Source organism: Mirounga leonina, unplaced genomic scaffold (genome assembly GCF_011800145.1).
Source record: "Mirounga leonina isolate KUSES-001 unplaced genomic scaffold, KU_Mleo_1.0 Mir_175, whole genome shotgun sequence".
In the NCBI taxonomy this organism is placed as follows: Eukaryota; Metazoa; Chordata; class Mammalia; order Carnivora; family Phocidae; genus Mirounga; species Mirounga leonina.
This window is the reverse complement of record NW_023270453.1, coordinates 1218298-1235544: the sequence shown is the minus strand read 5'-3', so window position 1 is coordinate 1235544 and position 17247 is coordinate 1218298. Positions and strand designations below refer to the sequence as shown.

At 39.2% G+C, this 17247-nt stretch overlaps 1 protein-coding gene and 1 pseudogene across 2 annotated transcripts in view; both read right to left on the bottom strand.

Moving 5' to 3' along the window:
• DNAJC1 (DnaJ heat shock protein family (Hsp40) member C1) overlaps window positions 1-17247 on the bottom strand; it is a 226520-nt gene that overhangs the window by 28015 nt on the left and 181258 nt on the right. The gene's annotated exons all lie outside the window — the stretch shown is intronic.
• LOC118021890 lies at window positions 8545-16492 on the bottom strand (annotated as a pseudogene).

Here is a 17247-nt window from a genome sequence, read left to right as displayed (position 1 = left end):
TGAAACAAAGAGATACTTTTTGTTCATTCTGTGTAACAAGATTTAACGGTAAAAATCATGTATTTTCAAGAAGCTTAACTTATCAAATGTTAGCATTTTATAAAACTTGGAACAGAGAATTAGAAATGTCTATAACCAAGACTTAAACTATCCAGTCCATGCAAAGCAACACTTCATTTTTGAGAAGGTAAATAGCCTCTAAAAGTTGAGCTAATTGTTAAACTGAATGAAAAAAAATACCTTTAAGATTATAAAATCTTTTTTGCAAAAGCAAAAATTCTAAGAGCAAGCATATTCTCTGCATTTTATTTAGCACTACTACTTGGTCAAACCCAGAGCTGAGCAAAGCAAAAGAAACTATTATTTAATAACAAATAACCATGTTACAATAATTTTACATTAGATTTTAGCACTAAACTATTGCCTACCAGAGGCGACAGCCACTCTGGTATTGAACAATACTCTAGGAGTCAGCAGAGAAATGGAGGAAGACCACCTGATTTTCCTTAATTAAAAAGAAAGAAAAAAAGAAAGAAGGAAACCTTTGAGACAAATACCTTTTCTAATCACCATTTCCGATAATGAACAGGCATACATCAGGCCGTTTGCATTACAGAACCATCAGCACAGAACAACAGTCAGAGGTGAGTGACCCCAGGGACTATCTCCACAGCTACAGCAAAGCTTCTCCCTGACACTAATCCTCCCTGTCATTCTCCCACTGTGCTCTAAGCACACTGACATCCGCCTGCCTCACTGCAAGCTTAACGGGGCCCTTCCTGACTTTTTACTGTCTCCCCCAATCAATGGTTCAAGCATGCTCTTTTCACATGTCCAAATGGCAGCTTCACTCATAATCAAAGTGCACTGCCCCTGTTAAAGGGCTTTCCGAAAGGCTCTCCCATTTGCATTCATTTGCAAAGCAAACTACTTTTATTCACTTTGTTCTGCTATCAAGAATGTTCCCTGAAGCAGATAAATTGGCATAAATACAACCTGCCACTTAAGAGTCAGTAAATAATAGCCAATAGCAGGGAGGATTTTATCAATCATTCTATTTTGTATCCACTAAAAGCTGAAAGCCTCAAACATATTCATCAGTACAGCCCCTACGATACATGCATCAATTCACTTCTATAAAAAGGTAGCCTCCATAGGGTATGGCCAGGATTTCTTTGATATTTAATGAATATCAAAAATCTAATGCTCCATATCTGATAATATGAAAATTTACACAGAAGGTTTTTTCTTTTTAACTTTATTTAGGGGAAAATTTATTATTCAGACATTAGAGGGACATAAGTGATTTCCAAGGAAATACTTTAATTTCTAAAAAAGCTGAAACTTTAAGAACTATACCAGTTGGCTTCAGAAATGCAAAAGAGTTAATAAGAATTTAAGTTTATGGTAAAAATCATACCATGAAGAGCATTAGGCTGACACTGCAGAGAGATACAGTATTCAAACTATATCGTATAACAATGCAACTTCACATTAAGTCATCTTATGTCTGTATTAATCATACAAACTTTTTTAGCAAAGTTGTCTAAATATCAATACTATAAAGCGATTGTTTCACATAGTAAACTAATTCTTCAAAATAATTCTATTTTTAACCGACTGGCTTTCCAAATATGCTGCATACATGAATAACGGACATTAAAAATCAATCAGATTTTAATTCTTTGTTAATGAGTCTTAGAGTGCCACTTTTTTTCTGGGAAGGAAAAATTTTAAGGGTTTGGACTGATATTCTGAAAAAGCATCTATTATGACAAGCTTTCCTTTTAGTTTCATAGTTATTTCATGGCTGTGACTTTCATTATTAATATTAAAAAAAAACTGGATCGATAATAACTAGGCCCATAATCTGAAATCTTTGCAAGAATCCTTTTAGCAATTCATTATTCTCTCTCCTACAGCTGTAAGGCACTTTGGTGAATGTGATTCCTCAGCAATAGTTAGTTGTGTCTTTAGAAGCAACAGAGCCCACTGTGATCCAGCTACTACAGCCGCCATGAGGGTGGCCATGGTGTGAATGTATTCTCCTTGTTCTAATCTGGAGCCAACTGTAGCTGTGAAAGTCAAATGAATGCATAAGCATACTGCTTTGCCACTTAAAACCATGTGTGTCCAATATTACTGAGACACCGGGCCAAAAATTCATCTCTACAGTAAAGTAATGGAAGACACCACATGGTGCGGGGACAGCTGTTGTGACTACACAAGCATTCCAATTTTGCATCAGAAAAGCCCCACTCTGGGAATAAATCTCCATACGGAATAAAAAATAAAAAGTAAATTTTCAAATTATTCAATATTTTTATGTAATGACCTCAAAATATATCTACTAAAGCAAGAGCTGATAAGAAAATTGAAATTGCATTCCCAAATAATATCCCTTTGGGATAGATTTTTGTCATAAAACCATGTATGTTCAAAGATTTGATGCTTTGAAAATCCTTACTATTCTTGGGGGAGAGGAGTTGGAGGCTGTACGGGAAAGCACACTCTATTTTTGAGTAACCTGTACATACCTTCCCCCTCATAGCTGTAGACCATAAAATTGTTAATTACTAAGTATCATGCAATTTATTAGGTACTGAAAACTTATGGCCAAATTAGAAGAAATTTTCTGTGTATTTATTATATTTTCTTTAAAGACAAAAGGTCCATTTCTATCTGATAGATCTTGAAGCTTCCTAATGAATATTTCTATTGAAATGACCTACTAGTTATCATTATTTTATATAATTACAAAAGTTACGATTTTGGAGTCAACAATTTTCAGTAGATTCAGCTCAACTCATAAATTCTCAGAAATTTTATTTAAGAAATAATGTCCTTGCAAATAGCATCACCCACTTAAAATATCAGATATATCAGATGTATCTAATAATGTGTACCTAATAATGTGGATGGTATATCTAATAATCTGCTACCTTCCAAATCCATGTTCTATATTGACTTTGTGTTTCAGAATGTATATTTGACGTTCACCTGTACAGTTTTCCTTTCCAATTTAAAACTTGAGCAGTTAAATGCCCTTGACTATATATATGGATAGATCGTATGTAAAGACAACCAAACAACAAAATTTTAAAAAATCACTTCAAATGTCTTTTCACTCTCAGGAGGAGAAACTCTTCTTTAAAGAAAATCTTGTAACTTCTCTCAAACTGCTGTTCTAAGGTTGTGACTCTTCAGCAGCAATCACTTCATGTTGTGCCCAGAAAGGTCTTCTCATCTTATGAGTTAGCTACCTTCCCCAGAAGAGAAGTCTCCTCTGGACCAGTGACCCTAAAGTGTGTTCCATGGCTGGTGCCAATCTGCCAACAGTTTGTTACCCATCTGTGACAATGTAAGTCCAGAAACTTGAAGTAAGGGTTAGAACCAGCAAATTAAAACTGCCACGACAAAGTATGTGAGCAATAAACTCTTCTTTTAAACAGAATATAAGCCAGTGAGATGTCAAACTACCATGGTGGGTCACATTAAGTGTGAGCTGCATTCTTGTTAGGCACAATAGGACTACAGATTGGTCAGCAACAGATGGAAATAAAAATATTCTAATCCGGGGCACCTGGGTGGCTCAGTGGGTTAAGTGACTGACTCTTGATTTCAGCTCCGCTCATGATCTCATGGGTCATGAGACTGGGCCCCACATTGGGCTCCATGCTTGAGATTTTTCTCCCTCTCCCTCTGCTCCCTCCCCCAACTCGCATGCTCTCCACTCCCAGTCTCTACTCTTAAAAGAAATATTTTAAACCTGGTTCTTTACTACAGATAGTTTGAGAAACTTTGCTCAAGACAATGCATGTAGTTCAAATTCCTTTTTACTTTCTCTTTGGGGAGCAACAGTACATAAATCCCCACCCCCCTGGAGAAATGGACACAAGGGTGTTTGATCCATTCCTTTAAAAAATATTTTATGCCACTAAGTGTTGTGGTGATTTGATACACAGTAAAATACAATACAGCAAGATTACCCTGAGATAGGAAACAGCAAATTGTAAAGGGCTTGAGGTGGGAGCATGTCTAGGATGTCTGAGCAATAATGAGATGACCAGGGTGGCTGCAGCAAAGCAAGCAAGGGGGCGGGCAGGGAGAGGAGATGAGGCCAGAGAGGTAAGAAGGTAAAATCACATAAGGACTTCGAGGCCACCGCAAGGATTCTGGTTCCTTTATTCTGTATGACACATAAAGCTACTGGAGGGATTTTTTTTTTTTTTACGATTTGAGAGAGAGAGAGAGTGAGCGTGAGCATGGCACAGGGGTGGGAGAATAAGATCAGAGGGAGAGGGAGAGAAACTCAAGCAGATTCCCCAGTGAGTGTGGAGCCCGTTGTGGGGCTTTGATCCCATGACCCTAAGATCATGACCTGAGCTGAAGGCAGATGCTTCAGGCATCTGAACCACCCAGGTGTCCCTGGAGGGATTTTTTTTTTAAATTGAGGTATAATTACATATATTACATTAGTTTCAGATGTACAACATGATTTGATATTTATATATGTATAGTTGACCCTTATTTAAACAACATGGGTTTGAACTGCATGGGTCCACTTACACACAGATTTTTTTTTTAATACTTTATAGTACTGTAAATGATTTTAATAACATTTGTTCTGTAGCTTACTTTATTATAAGAACATATATAATACATACAAAATATGTTTTTTTAAAAAGATTTCTTTATTTGACAGAGAGAGAGCACAAGCAGGGGGAGTGGCAGGCAGAGGGAGAGGGAGAAGCAGACTCCCTGCTGAGCAGAGAGCCTGATGCAGGACTCGATTCCAGGACCCTAAAATCATGACCTGAGTTGAAGGCAGATGCCCAACTGACTGAACCACCCAGGTGCCCCCAAAATATGTATTAATCGACTGTTTATATTATCACTTAGGCTTCTGGGCAATAGTAGGCTATTAGTAGTTTTGGGGGAGTCAAAAGTTATAAGGGGGTTTTCAACTGAGCACAAGGGGGGGGGAAGTGGACTGGCACACCTAACCCCCCATGTGGTTCAAGAGTCAACTGTATTAAGAAATAACGTAAGTCTAGTTAACATAAGTCTAGTTAACATGTCACCATAGTGATAGAATTTTGTTTTCTTGTGATGAGAACTTTAAAAAAATTTTTAATTTAAATTCCATTTAGTTAACATACTGTGCAACATTGGTTTCAGGAGTAGAATTCAGTGATTCATCACTTATATACAACACCCCGTGCTAATCGTAACAACTGCCCTCCTTAATACCCATCCCCCATCTAGCCCATCCCCCACCCACCTCCCTCCATAACCCCTCAGTTTGTTGTCTATCATTAAGAGTCTCTTATGGTTTGTTTCCCTCTTTTCTTTGCCCCTCCCACATGTTCATCTGTTTTGTTTCTTAAATTCCATGTATGAGTGAAATCATTTGGTATTTGTCTTTCTCTGACTTATTTTGCTTAGCATAATATACTGTAGCTCCATCCACATCCTTGCAGATGGTAAGATTTCATTCTTTTTGATGGCTGAGTAATATGCCATTGTGCCACACACATATATGTATACACACACACACACCTTAAAAAAAAATTTTTTTTTAAAGATTTTATTTATTTGAGAGTGAGTGAGAGAGCACAAGCAGCGGGAGAGGGAGAAGCAGACTCCCTGCTGAGCAGGGAGCCCAACTCGGGGCTCCATCCCAGGACCCTGGGATCATCATCTGAGCCGAAGACAGACGCTTAACCAATTGAGCCACCCAAGCGCCCCAATATACCACATCATCTTTTTTCCCCCCTTTTTAAAGATTTTATTGATTTGTCAGAGAGAGTACAAGCAGGGGGAGTGGCAGGCAGAGGGAGAAGCAGGCTCCCCAATGAGCAAGGAGCCCGATGCGGGACTCGATCCCAAGACCCTGGGATCATGACCGCAGCCAAAGGTAGACGCTCAACCGACTGAGCCACCAAAGCATCCCTATACCACATCTTCTTTTTTTTTTCTGATTTTATTTTATTTATTTATTTATTTATTTATATTTTTTCTTTAAAAAAATTTTTTTATTTTTATGTTAATCACCATACATTACATCATTAGTTTTAGATGCAGTGTTCCATGATTCATTGTTTGTGCATAACACCCAGTGCTCCATGCAGAATGTGCCCTTTTAATACCCATCACCAGGCCAACCCATCCTCCCACCCCCCTCCCCTCTAGAACCCTCAGTTTGTTTTTCAGAGTCCATCGTCTCCCGTGGTTCATCTCCCCCTCTGATTTCCCCCCCTTCATTCTTCCCATCCTGCTATCTTCTTTTTTTTTTTTTCTTAACATGTATTGCATTATTTCAGAGGTACAGATCTGAGATTCAACAGTCTTGCACAATTCACAGCGCTTACCAGAGCACATATCCTCCCCAGTGTCTATCACCCAGTCACCCCATCCCTCCCACCCCTCCCCTCACTCCAGCAACCCTCAGTTTGTTTCCTGAGATTAAGGAATTCCTCATATCAGTGAGGTCATATGATACATGTCTTTCTCTTTTTGACTTATTTCGCTCAGCATAATACCCTCCAGTTCCATCCACATTGTTGCAAATGGCAAGATCTCATTCCTTTTGATGGCTGCATATTCCATTGTGTGTGTGTGTATATATACACACACACACACACACACACACCACATCTTCTTTATCCATTCATCTGTCGATGGACATCTTGGCTCTTTCCACAGTTTGGCTATTGTGGACATTGCTGCTATAAACATCGGGGTGCACGTACCCCTTCGGATCCCTACATTTGTATCTTTGGGGTAAATACCCAGTAGTGCAATTACTGGATCGCATGTATACCACATCTTCTTATGGACATTTGGGCTCTCTCCAAAGTTTGGCAATTATTGATAATGCTGCTATAAACACTGGAGGTGCATGTACCCCTTCAAATCAGTATTTTTGTATCCTTTGGGTAAATACGTAATAGTGTAATTGCCGGATCATAGGGTAATTCTATTTTTAACTTTTTGAGGAACCTCCATACTGTTTTCCAGAGTGGCTGCACCAGTTCGCATTCTCACCAACAGTGCAAGAGGGTTCCCCTTTCTTTGCATCCTTGATAACACCTGCTTTTTCTTGTGTTGTTTATTTTACCCATTCTGACAGGTGTGAGGTGGTATCTGATGAGAACTTTTAAGATTTACTCATAGCAACTTTCAAATATGCAATACAGTATTAACTACAGTTGTCATGCCATAAATTACATTCCATGACTTATTTCATAACTGGAAGTTTTTACCTTTTGAACTCCTTCATCCATTTCACTTACTCCCTACCCTCCCCCTCTGGCAACTACCAATCTGTTCTCTGTATCTATGAGCATGGTTTTTTGTTTGTTTTTAAATTCCAATATAAATGAGATCATATGGTATTTGCCTTACTCTGTCTGACTTATATCACTTAGCATAACGCCCTCAAGGTCCATCCATGTTGTCACAAATGGCAAGAATTCCTTCTTTTTTTATGGTTAAATAATTGTGTGTGTATACACACACAATATATAATATATGTAATATATATATATGTAACATATAATACATATATACACAGCATATTTTCTTTATCCTTTCATCTGTCAATGAACACTTAGATGGTTTCCATATCTTGGTTACTGTAAATAATGCTGCAGGGAACATGGAGGTGCATAGAGCTTTTTGAGTTAGTATTTTCGGTTTCCTTCAGATAAGTACCCAGAAATGGAATTGCTGGATCATATGGTAGTTCTATTTTTAATTTCTTGAGGAATGTCCATACTGTTTTCCATAGTGGCTGCACCAATTTACCTTCCCACCAACAGTGTGCACAAAGGTTCTTTCTCTTCCACATCCTTGCCAACATGTTTTTTCTTGTCTTTTGATACTAGCTATTCTAACAAGTGTGAGGTGATATCTCATTGTGGTTTTGACTTGCATTTCCCTGGTGATTAGTGATCTTGAGCATCTTTTCATGTATCTGTTGGCCATCTGTATGTCTTCTTAAAAATATCTATTTAGATCCTCTGTCCATTTTTTAATCAGGCTGTTTTTCTGCTATTGAGTTGTATTGAGTTCTTTAATGTTTTGGATAGTAACTCCTTATCAGATACAGAATTTGCAAATATTTTCTCCCGTTCAGTGCACTGCCTTTTCATTTTGTTGATGGTTTCCTTTGCTGTGCAGAAGCCTTTTAGTTTGATGTAGTTCTACTGATTTTTGCTTTTGTTGCCTTTATTTTTGGTGTCAGATCCAGAAAGTCATTGCCAAGACCTTTGTCAAGATTACTGCATTTTTTCCTTCTAGGATTTTTAAGACTTCAAGTCTGAGGTTCAAGTTTTTTTTCTAAATTATCTAAGACTTTTATTAACTGGTGCTTGCCATTTGTTGACTTTTTTTTAAAACCAAGTTGTAAACTTTTATTACAAATTAAAAATGAGGTTCTTAAAAATCTCAACTTGACCAGATATGAAACAATCTAAAAATCTTTAAAGGTACATTGAGAAAAACCATTTTTTTTTAAGACTTTGTCATTACCAAAAAAAGACATCTGTAGGTAAAAATAATAATAAAATGTAAAAAATAATAAAAACCCCATGCTGCATAGATAATGCATAGTTCTATTTATCTGATCCAATGGGCAAAAAAAGCAAGCACTTAAGGTCTTCAGCTCCAAACTTTTGTTCATTTCTTATTGCTGGAATTTCATATTCATTTCTTCTTGTTGGACTAAACTGGATGATGGTAGAGATGGTAAGCTGGCATTTAGTCAGCCCTGCCCTGCTCTGCCTAGGGAGTGGATGAATTCTCAGCTGGTGGACTGGCTGCTTTTGTCTCTTTGCCATCTTGTGGTTTAGGGTTTTCTGGGCGTCTGCGACGGTAACTGAAGTTGTGGAGGTACCCACGTTGAGGTGGCTGCTGACCTTGGGTCTCATCTCCTTGATTTTCCTTATCTTCTTCGTTGCCCTCCTCTCTGGGACTGTTTTTGGTGAGGAGGGCCCCTGCAGAATCGTGGTGTATAATCCTGATGCATATTCTGTGTCACTGGTCTACCTGGTTCTCCTGCACCCCGGCTGTCAGCACCTTCCATCACTTCTCCCTGCACAGAAGGGTTGGAAGATTGTGGTCCATGCCCATGGGGGCTCCGCATGTAGTAAGGTGGGAACCCTTGCCTGTGGGAGGGCACCACTGTTGGGCCTGGCCTTCAGAAGCACTCTCCGATCCATCCTTCTCCCCACTCTCACTATTCTGGTAATTCTGCTGGGAGTTGTGTGGAGGACCCTGTGACGTGAGTAGCATCTAAAATGGTTATGGTCTGCTGCGTATTTACTGCTTTACGTTGGAGATCCACCAGGGCCTGTCACATTTGCTGCCTCCAAAACCTTTTTTCATTCATCAGACTCCACAGTCTCTCCATCTTCTACACTGTGAAGGTACTTCTTCTTTATGGTAGTCTGGCCCACAAATACATCTTCCTTGGTGTCAGTCCTGTTGATGAAACCATATCCGTTTCTTACATTGAACCATTTTACTGTTCCCACAACCTTCCTTGAGATGATCTTGTTGTCCCTGCTGGCAGGTGCCAGTGATGTGAAGCCATTGCAGTGGAGTGGGACTTGGTGTCTGCAGCACTGAGGGTGGGGTGGTGGCGGCTGCTCATGGCTGCAGTGTTGGTGACTGGGGCCAGCTGTGCCTCCTCCTGGGGTGTGATGGTACTAGGCCGCTGGAGGCAGTGAGGTTGCTCAGGGCTCTCTGGGGTCCTCTTTCCACTCCCCTTTGGAACTCTAGATTCAAGTCTTTAATCCATTTTAATTTTTAAGTGTAAGTGGTGTAAGATAGTGGTCCAGATTCATTCTTTTGCATGTGGCTATTCGGTTTTCCCAACAACATTTATTGAAGGGTCTATCCTTTCTCCAGTGGCTTCTCTATCATAAATTAATTGACCATCCATGTGTGAGCTTATTTCTGGGCTCTCTGTTCTATTCCACTAATCTATGTGTCTGCTTTTTATGCCAATACCATACTTGTGGATTATTATAGCTTTGTAATCTAGTTTGAAATCAGGGAGCATGATGCCTTTAGCTTTGATCTTTCTCAAGACTGCTTTGGCCACTGGTCTTGTGGTTCCATACAAATTTTAAAATTGTTCTGTGAAAAGTGCCACTGAAATTTTGATAGGGATTGCACTGAATTTATAGATTGCTTTAAGTAGTATGGTCATTTTAGCAATATTAATTCTTCCAATATATGAGCGCAGAGTATCTTTCCATTTATTTGTGTCATCTTCAGTTTCTTTTCATGAATGTCTTATAGTTTTCAGTGTACAGGTCTTTAACTTCCTTGGCTAAATTTATTTCTAGGTATTTTATTCTTTTTGATGCAAATGTACATGGGATTGATTTCTGAAGGGATTTTTTTTCCCATTCAGTTTGTTGTGTACTTTATTTTGTTTGTTGGGAGTTTATTTACAAAAGTATGGGTGGAGGAGGACTTCAAGTGCTAGTGCAGTGTTATTAACAGCGTTGATAGCTAAAACCTGGAAGAGAAGAGTCCCAAAGAGTTGGTGTCCTTACAGGTAATAGTGAAATCAGGTGGAGGGACAAAGCTGGCCCAAGATGACCACATCCAGAACCACAGCTGGGACTGGCATCAACTTCTTTTTCTTTCTTTTTAAAAAATATTCTGTCTGTCTGTCTATCTATCTATCTAGCTAGCTAGCTAGCTATTTTAGAGAAAGTGTACACGCATGTGTACTTGAGTCGGGGGTGGAAAGGAGGAGGGGGAAGAGCAGAGGGAGAGGGAGAGAGAAAGAATTTCAAGCAGACTCTGAGCAGAGCACAGAGCCAGATGTGGGGCTTCACTCCACAGCCCCAAGATCATGACCTGAGCCGAAACTAAGAGTTGGACGCTTAATCAATTGAGCCACCCAGCCCCCACTGGCATCAGTTTCTAATTAAATTTGTGATATGGAGTAATATGGGGATGTGATAAGACTTTCTCAAGTCTCTAATGATAGTACTAATCTCTGTAATTTTCCTAGGATAGCAGTAGTTTTGACTTCGTGTTTGGGGGTACTCTTTCTCAACTGGGGTTCCTTGTCTGAACCATAAGATACAGAAAACTAATGAAATGACATTTTTTTAATTCTCCCAAGGATGGTACATAAATCGCATAGGAGAGAAGTTAGTTCATTACACATAATAGATGCATAGGGCAGTAGGGCATAATTCTCTCGTTAAACCCTGCCTGAGAAAGGCTGAGGGAGTAGTTACTGGAGGTTTGCATAATTGAAATCTTAGACTGGTGTTCCTCAGGCTATTTTTCAATAAAGCTTTCCTGCCCATTTTTATTCCTTTCCTTAGAACACTGTTAAATAAGTTCGGGTTGGGGAAAAGATCTGGAGGGAGGTGTCAAACTACTCCTTGCACAGTCTTTTATCCAGTCCTCTTGTCCTACCCCACACCTTTAATTCCTGAGCTCTTCTGGGCTTCTGTGACTAGTCAGTCTCCTGCAAGGACAGACTGGGAAAGGTAAGGCCTAAGATGCTGGTAATTATCTACTGCTCCCCATCTTATAAAATTTCATTAACATTCCCTGACTGCTATAAGTTGTCTCTTCTATTCTCTTTGTTTCAGGGTTTATGCCTTTTTATTCCTTTATTCTCATTTTGTGAGGATTTAGAAGGGACTAATGATAAACAAATGTGATCAAAGTGATCTATTTACCAAGAATATAATTTTATGTGAAAAAATTTGCAAAGTCTTATTTAAAATGGTGAAACACACTACATTATTCAAATTCTAATCTAAATAGTATGTACTAGAATCATCCATTCACGATAATTTAATATGGTAACAAAGAGCTGACTCCATTTTATGATGTTTGATTGCTGATAGCTTTGAAGTCTCACTCTTTGATCTTCCCCTTGTGCCCTACATCTGGGCAAGCTGTTAAGAAAGCCCAGGAAACTGAGACCTTGCAAGGCCCTCCCTGTGCACAAGAACCCTTACCCCAGCACCACTCTCAAGGACAGTGAAAAACTCCAAGCCAGTCTCCTTTTCCTTGTTCTGTCAAGCAATTTTGGGCTAATATGGGAAGTCTGCCCTGTTTGCCTCAGAGAGCCTTATTATATAATAAGCCAAATTTGGGGTGTGGAGGGGTCCATCCTGTCCCTGCAAGGCGGCCACACAATTGGTATTGGAAGCAGGATGTCTAGAGGACCACTACCGCTGGCTGAGGAACTTGCTTCAGTTTGTTACCTGGCTCTGTGCTATATTTGCTGAGTTCTACCAAGCCTCTGTTATAGACTGAACTGACTTAAGGTGGAAGTTTCAATAACTGGTGTTTAGGGAGAGGAGTATAGGATTGGGCCCTCCTTTAGGTTGCCTTGAGTCATGTGTCTCAGCTCAAACCTGTCTGTGTGTCTTACATTGAATTGTGTGTTGTGATTCCATCATAAGCCATGACTGACACTAGATTCAGGAAAGACTCATCCTGTGATCAACTGACTGGTTGTGTGTCTCAATCAGATGTTAGCCCCTATTCTATAGAGGGTGTAGGGGAAAAGACTTATAGCTTCTACAATACATAAGCCCATTGGTTGGTCATTTGTGTGTGGAAGAACAGCAGGCATTATTTGAAGAGTTGAATTACTCAGATTTATTCTAAAGGCACATGGCTCAGTAGGACCCTACAAAATTCTTCTGTAGCTTCTGCTGCCTATTTCTCTGACCCCAGAAAGATCTTGATCCTTAGGGTTATAGGGAAAAACGCCCATGGGATACCTGTGGCACAGCCAAGGCACTCATTCAACCACTGTCATGGGGAAGAGCCCTAATCCTGATGATATTGATTTGAGTCTCTCTGAAGGAAGAAGTTGATAAATATGAGCAGTGTAGAGAAGACATCCCTGAAATAAATCTAGTAACCACCACCAGTAGCAGGAAAAAAGAAAAAGAAACCTGGATACAGGGCGCCTGGGTGGCTCAGTTGGTTGGGCGACTGCCTTTGGCTCAGGTCATGATCCTGGAGTCCCTGGATCGAGTCCCACATTGGGCTCCCTGCTCGGCGGGGAGCCTGCTTCTCCCTCTGACCCTCCCCCCTCTCATGTGCTGTCTCTCTCGTTCTCTCTGTCTCAAATAAATAAATAAAATCTTAAAAAAAAAACCAAAAACCTGAATACAGGGGGAGTGCATTGGTTTGTTAGGGTGGCTGTAATAAAATACCATAGACTGAGTGGCTTAGACAATAGAAATCTATTTTCCCATAGTTCCAGAGGCTAGAAGTCCAAGATTAAGGTGCCATCAGAGTTGTTTCTGGTGAGGCCTCTCTTCCTGGCTTATAGATGGCCTTTCCTCTGTATGTGAGAGGAAGAGAAGGAGAAAGAGATCCCTGGTCTCTCTTCCTCTTCTTACAAGGACCAGTCCTGTCAGATTAGGGCCCCACTCTTATGACCTCATTTAACTTCAATTACCTCCTTAAAGGCCCCATTTCCAAATAGTCACTTTGGGGCTTTGGGCTTCAATGTGTGAAAGGGGGAGGGGGGGACACAGTTCAGTCTACAATAAGGAGGAAACAAAAACGAAAACAAAAGTCCACAATTAGGCCCAGTTGGTAACCCGAATACTAAAAGGGCACAGAATGACTTTGTGCCTCTATAATATTGGTTCTCAATTAATTTAAAATCTGCTGAAATACACCAATTGCCAAACTTTCATGGCTTTAATACAGGAGCTCAAATAATGGTTATACTGGGGAGACCAATTAGTTTAAACAAAGTGCCACCTATAATATTAGGGGAACTACTGAACATGATGAGAGGACAAACAGGTATGCCTCACTCTAACCACAGGAACTACTCTTGCCAAATTGCTCATGGTTGCAGTACTTATCTCCTAAAATATCCCATAGTGGTCATGGACTCTCTGACTGGATGAGTAATAAAATTAAGTAGTTGGCACTTACAAATTATCTTGATAAAATGGAACCACATGGACCTCCTCTCCCATTAAAACAGATAATATGGTCCAGTGTATATTAAAACATGGCCTTTTTAATGATTGAAACCCACTATACACATTTAGACACATTTAGAGAAGGGGTGATTATCCCACTGCTTTGCCATTTAACAGCTCAATTTGGCCTGCTCTTAAACTTGGGAAGAATAAATGGTGCTTCATGGTGGATTACCTCAAGCTTCATGCTGTGGGCCTCATTAATGTCCCCATAGTCAATATTATTGCAGTTACTGACTTCATCCTATCAGCAACTGGTAAATATTTTGCTATTATAGATTTGGTGACTATGTTTTGTTCAGTGACTATTTCGACAGCCTCTTGACTGCAGTTTTTTTTTTTTTTTAATAATTTTTTAATTTATTCATTTGAGACAGAGAGCTACAGAGAGAGAGAGAGCAGGAGCAGTGGGGGGGGGGTGCAGAGGAAGAGGGAGAAGGAGACTCCCCGCTGAGCAGGGAGCCTGATGCAGGGCTCGATCCCAGGACCTGGAGATCATGACCTGAGCCGAAGGCAGACGCTTAACCATCTGAGCCACCCAGGCACCGCCCCCCCTTTTTAAGATTGATTTATTTATTTTAGAAAGAAAGAGAGCAAGGGGGGGGGGCAGAGAGAGAGGGAGGGGGAAATCCAAGCAGACTCCATGGCTAAGAGTGGAGCCTGACGTGGGGTTTGATCTCACGATCCTGAGATCACAACCTGAGCCAAAACCAAGAGCTGGACGCTTGACCAACTATGTCATCCAGGTGTCCCTTGACCACAGTCTACCTCACCTCCAAAGTATGATACACTTCTGTCCAGCTACCATGGGGAGCCTCAACAGCCCTGTCATCACACACAGTCTTTAAGGGCAAGATCTTAACTATATCCTGCTTTCTCCAGGAAGACAGGTATGACATTACATTGGTGACTTTGTCCCCTGAGATTTGTTTGACCTACTCATTCAGCAGCTCACAAAAAGAAAATGGGTCACTGCCTCATACTTAGTGTAACGTCCTGCAAACTTGGTTAAAGTCTTGAAAATTAACTGGTAAACAGAGGGCTGCCCTATTCATGATGCTGTCAAGAAACAGCTATTGATTCTCTCAGACCCACAACTTCTTTTAGGCCTTTTTGGGTTCTAGAGGAAACACATTTCTCCTTTATGTGTTGTACTTAAGTCCTTTTATGCTGTTACTTGCAAACTGGCTCTCCTTGAGTGGGGCCCCCCTTTTTAATACAAGGCTCTAGAATCCATCCAAATTTGCAAAATAACCGACACTCCTGTTAATGCCCCCCAGAGACTCCTTCACTGTAGAGGTTTTGGCAACTTTCTGTCAGCATCAGAATACCATTTATATATAAATAATAACTTTAAAATGGTAAAACCACAAATATTTGGATTTTGCTAAAATTAAACTTTTGGCCTTTCAAAAAAACTATTTAAAAAATGGAAAGGAAAGCCACAAATTGGGAGCAAATATTCCACAACACATACAGAAAAAAAAGAAGACTCATATCACAATTTGTTTATTCATTCTCCTATTGATGGACATTTGGGTAGCGGCCAGCTGTTGGTTATCATGTATTATGAATACACAGCTGCTATGGACATTTATTTATACCTGTCTTAATGGTCATATATTTTAATTCCTCTTGGATAAATAGCTGGTGGTGGAATTGCGAGGTCATAGGGAAAGTATACATTTTATTTTATAAGAAACTACATATTTTTCCAAACAAGTTGGATTGTTTTACATTCTAACCAGCAGTGTATGAAGGGTCCCTTCAGGTCCTCACTCACACTTGATATTACCAGTTGTTTTATTTTGGTAATAATTTGCATTTCCCATATTACAAATGATCTAGTTTACGTATGTTTACATTTACATATGTTTATTGACCAACTGTATCTACTTTTATGAATGTGTTTATGTCTTGCTTATTTGTTAATTGATTAAGAGTTCTTTGTTTTGTGGACACAAGATCTTTGTCAGATATGTTTTATGAATATTTTCTTCCATTCTGTAACTTATATTTTCATTTAAAATCCTTTTAGTTTGAAATAATTTCAGACTTAGAAAAGTTGTAAAAATAGTATGGAGTTCCCATATGCTCGTAATCCAGCTACCTATGATGTAAATACACTTTTATTGAAGTATAATTGACATATAACATTATATTAGTTTCAGGTGTATAACGATTTGCTATTTGTATATATTGCAAATTGGTCACCACAGTAAGTCTAGTTAAATCAGTCACCATACATAGTTACAAATTTTTTTCTTTTGATAAAAACTTTTAAGATCTATTAGCAACTTTCAAATGTGCAATACCATACTAATGATAGTCACCATGTTGTATAATATATCTCTATAACTAGTTTAAGCTGGAAGTTTGTACCTTTTGACTCCCTTTACCCACTTTGCCCATCCCTTACCTCTGGCAACCACCAGTTTATTCTCTGTATCTATGTGCCTTGTCTTGGAGCTTACCATCTATGTTTTCTTCTAGGAGTTTTATGGTTTCAGGTCTTATGTTCAAGTCTTTAATCCATTTTGAATTAATTTTTGTGTACGATGTAGGATAGTAGTCCAGATTCATTCTTTTGCATGTGGCTGTCCAGTTTTCCCAACACCATTTGCTGAAGAGACTTTCCTTTCTTCATTCTATATTCTTGGCTCCTTTATCATAAATTAATTGGCCATATATGTGTGGGTTTATTTCTAGGCTTTTTATTTTGTTCCATTGTTCTATGTGTCTGTTTTCATGCCAACACCATAGTGTTTTGATTACTATAGTTTTGTAATAGTTTGAAACCAGGGAGCATGATGCCTACAGCTTTCTTTCTCAAGACTGCTTTGGCTGTTCAGAGTCTTTTGTGGTTCCATAGACATTTTAGGATTGTTTGTTCTATTTCTGTGAAAAATGCCATTGGAATTTTAATATGATTGCACTGAATCTACAGATTGCTTTGCATAGTATGGACATTTTAGCAATATTAATTCTTCCACTCTATGAGCATGGTATATCTTTCCATTTATTTGTGTCTTCTTCAGTTTCCTTCATCTTTGTTAATAGATAGTATACAGGTCTTTTATCTTCATGGTTAAATTTATTCTTACATATTTTATTTTTTTTGTATAACTGATTTTGGTGTCCTGAAACCTTACTGAATTCATTGATTGGTTCTAACAGTTGATTGGTGGAATATTTAGGGTTTAAAAACATATAATACCATGTCATCTACAAA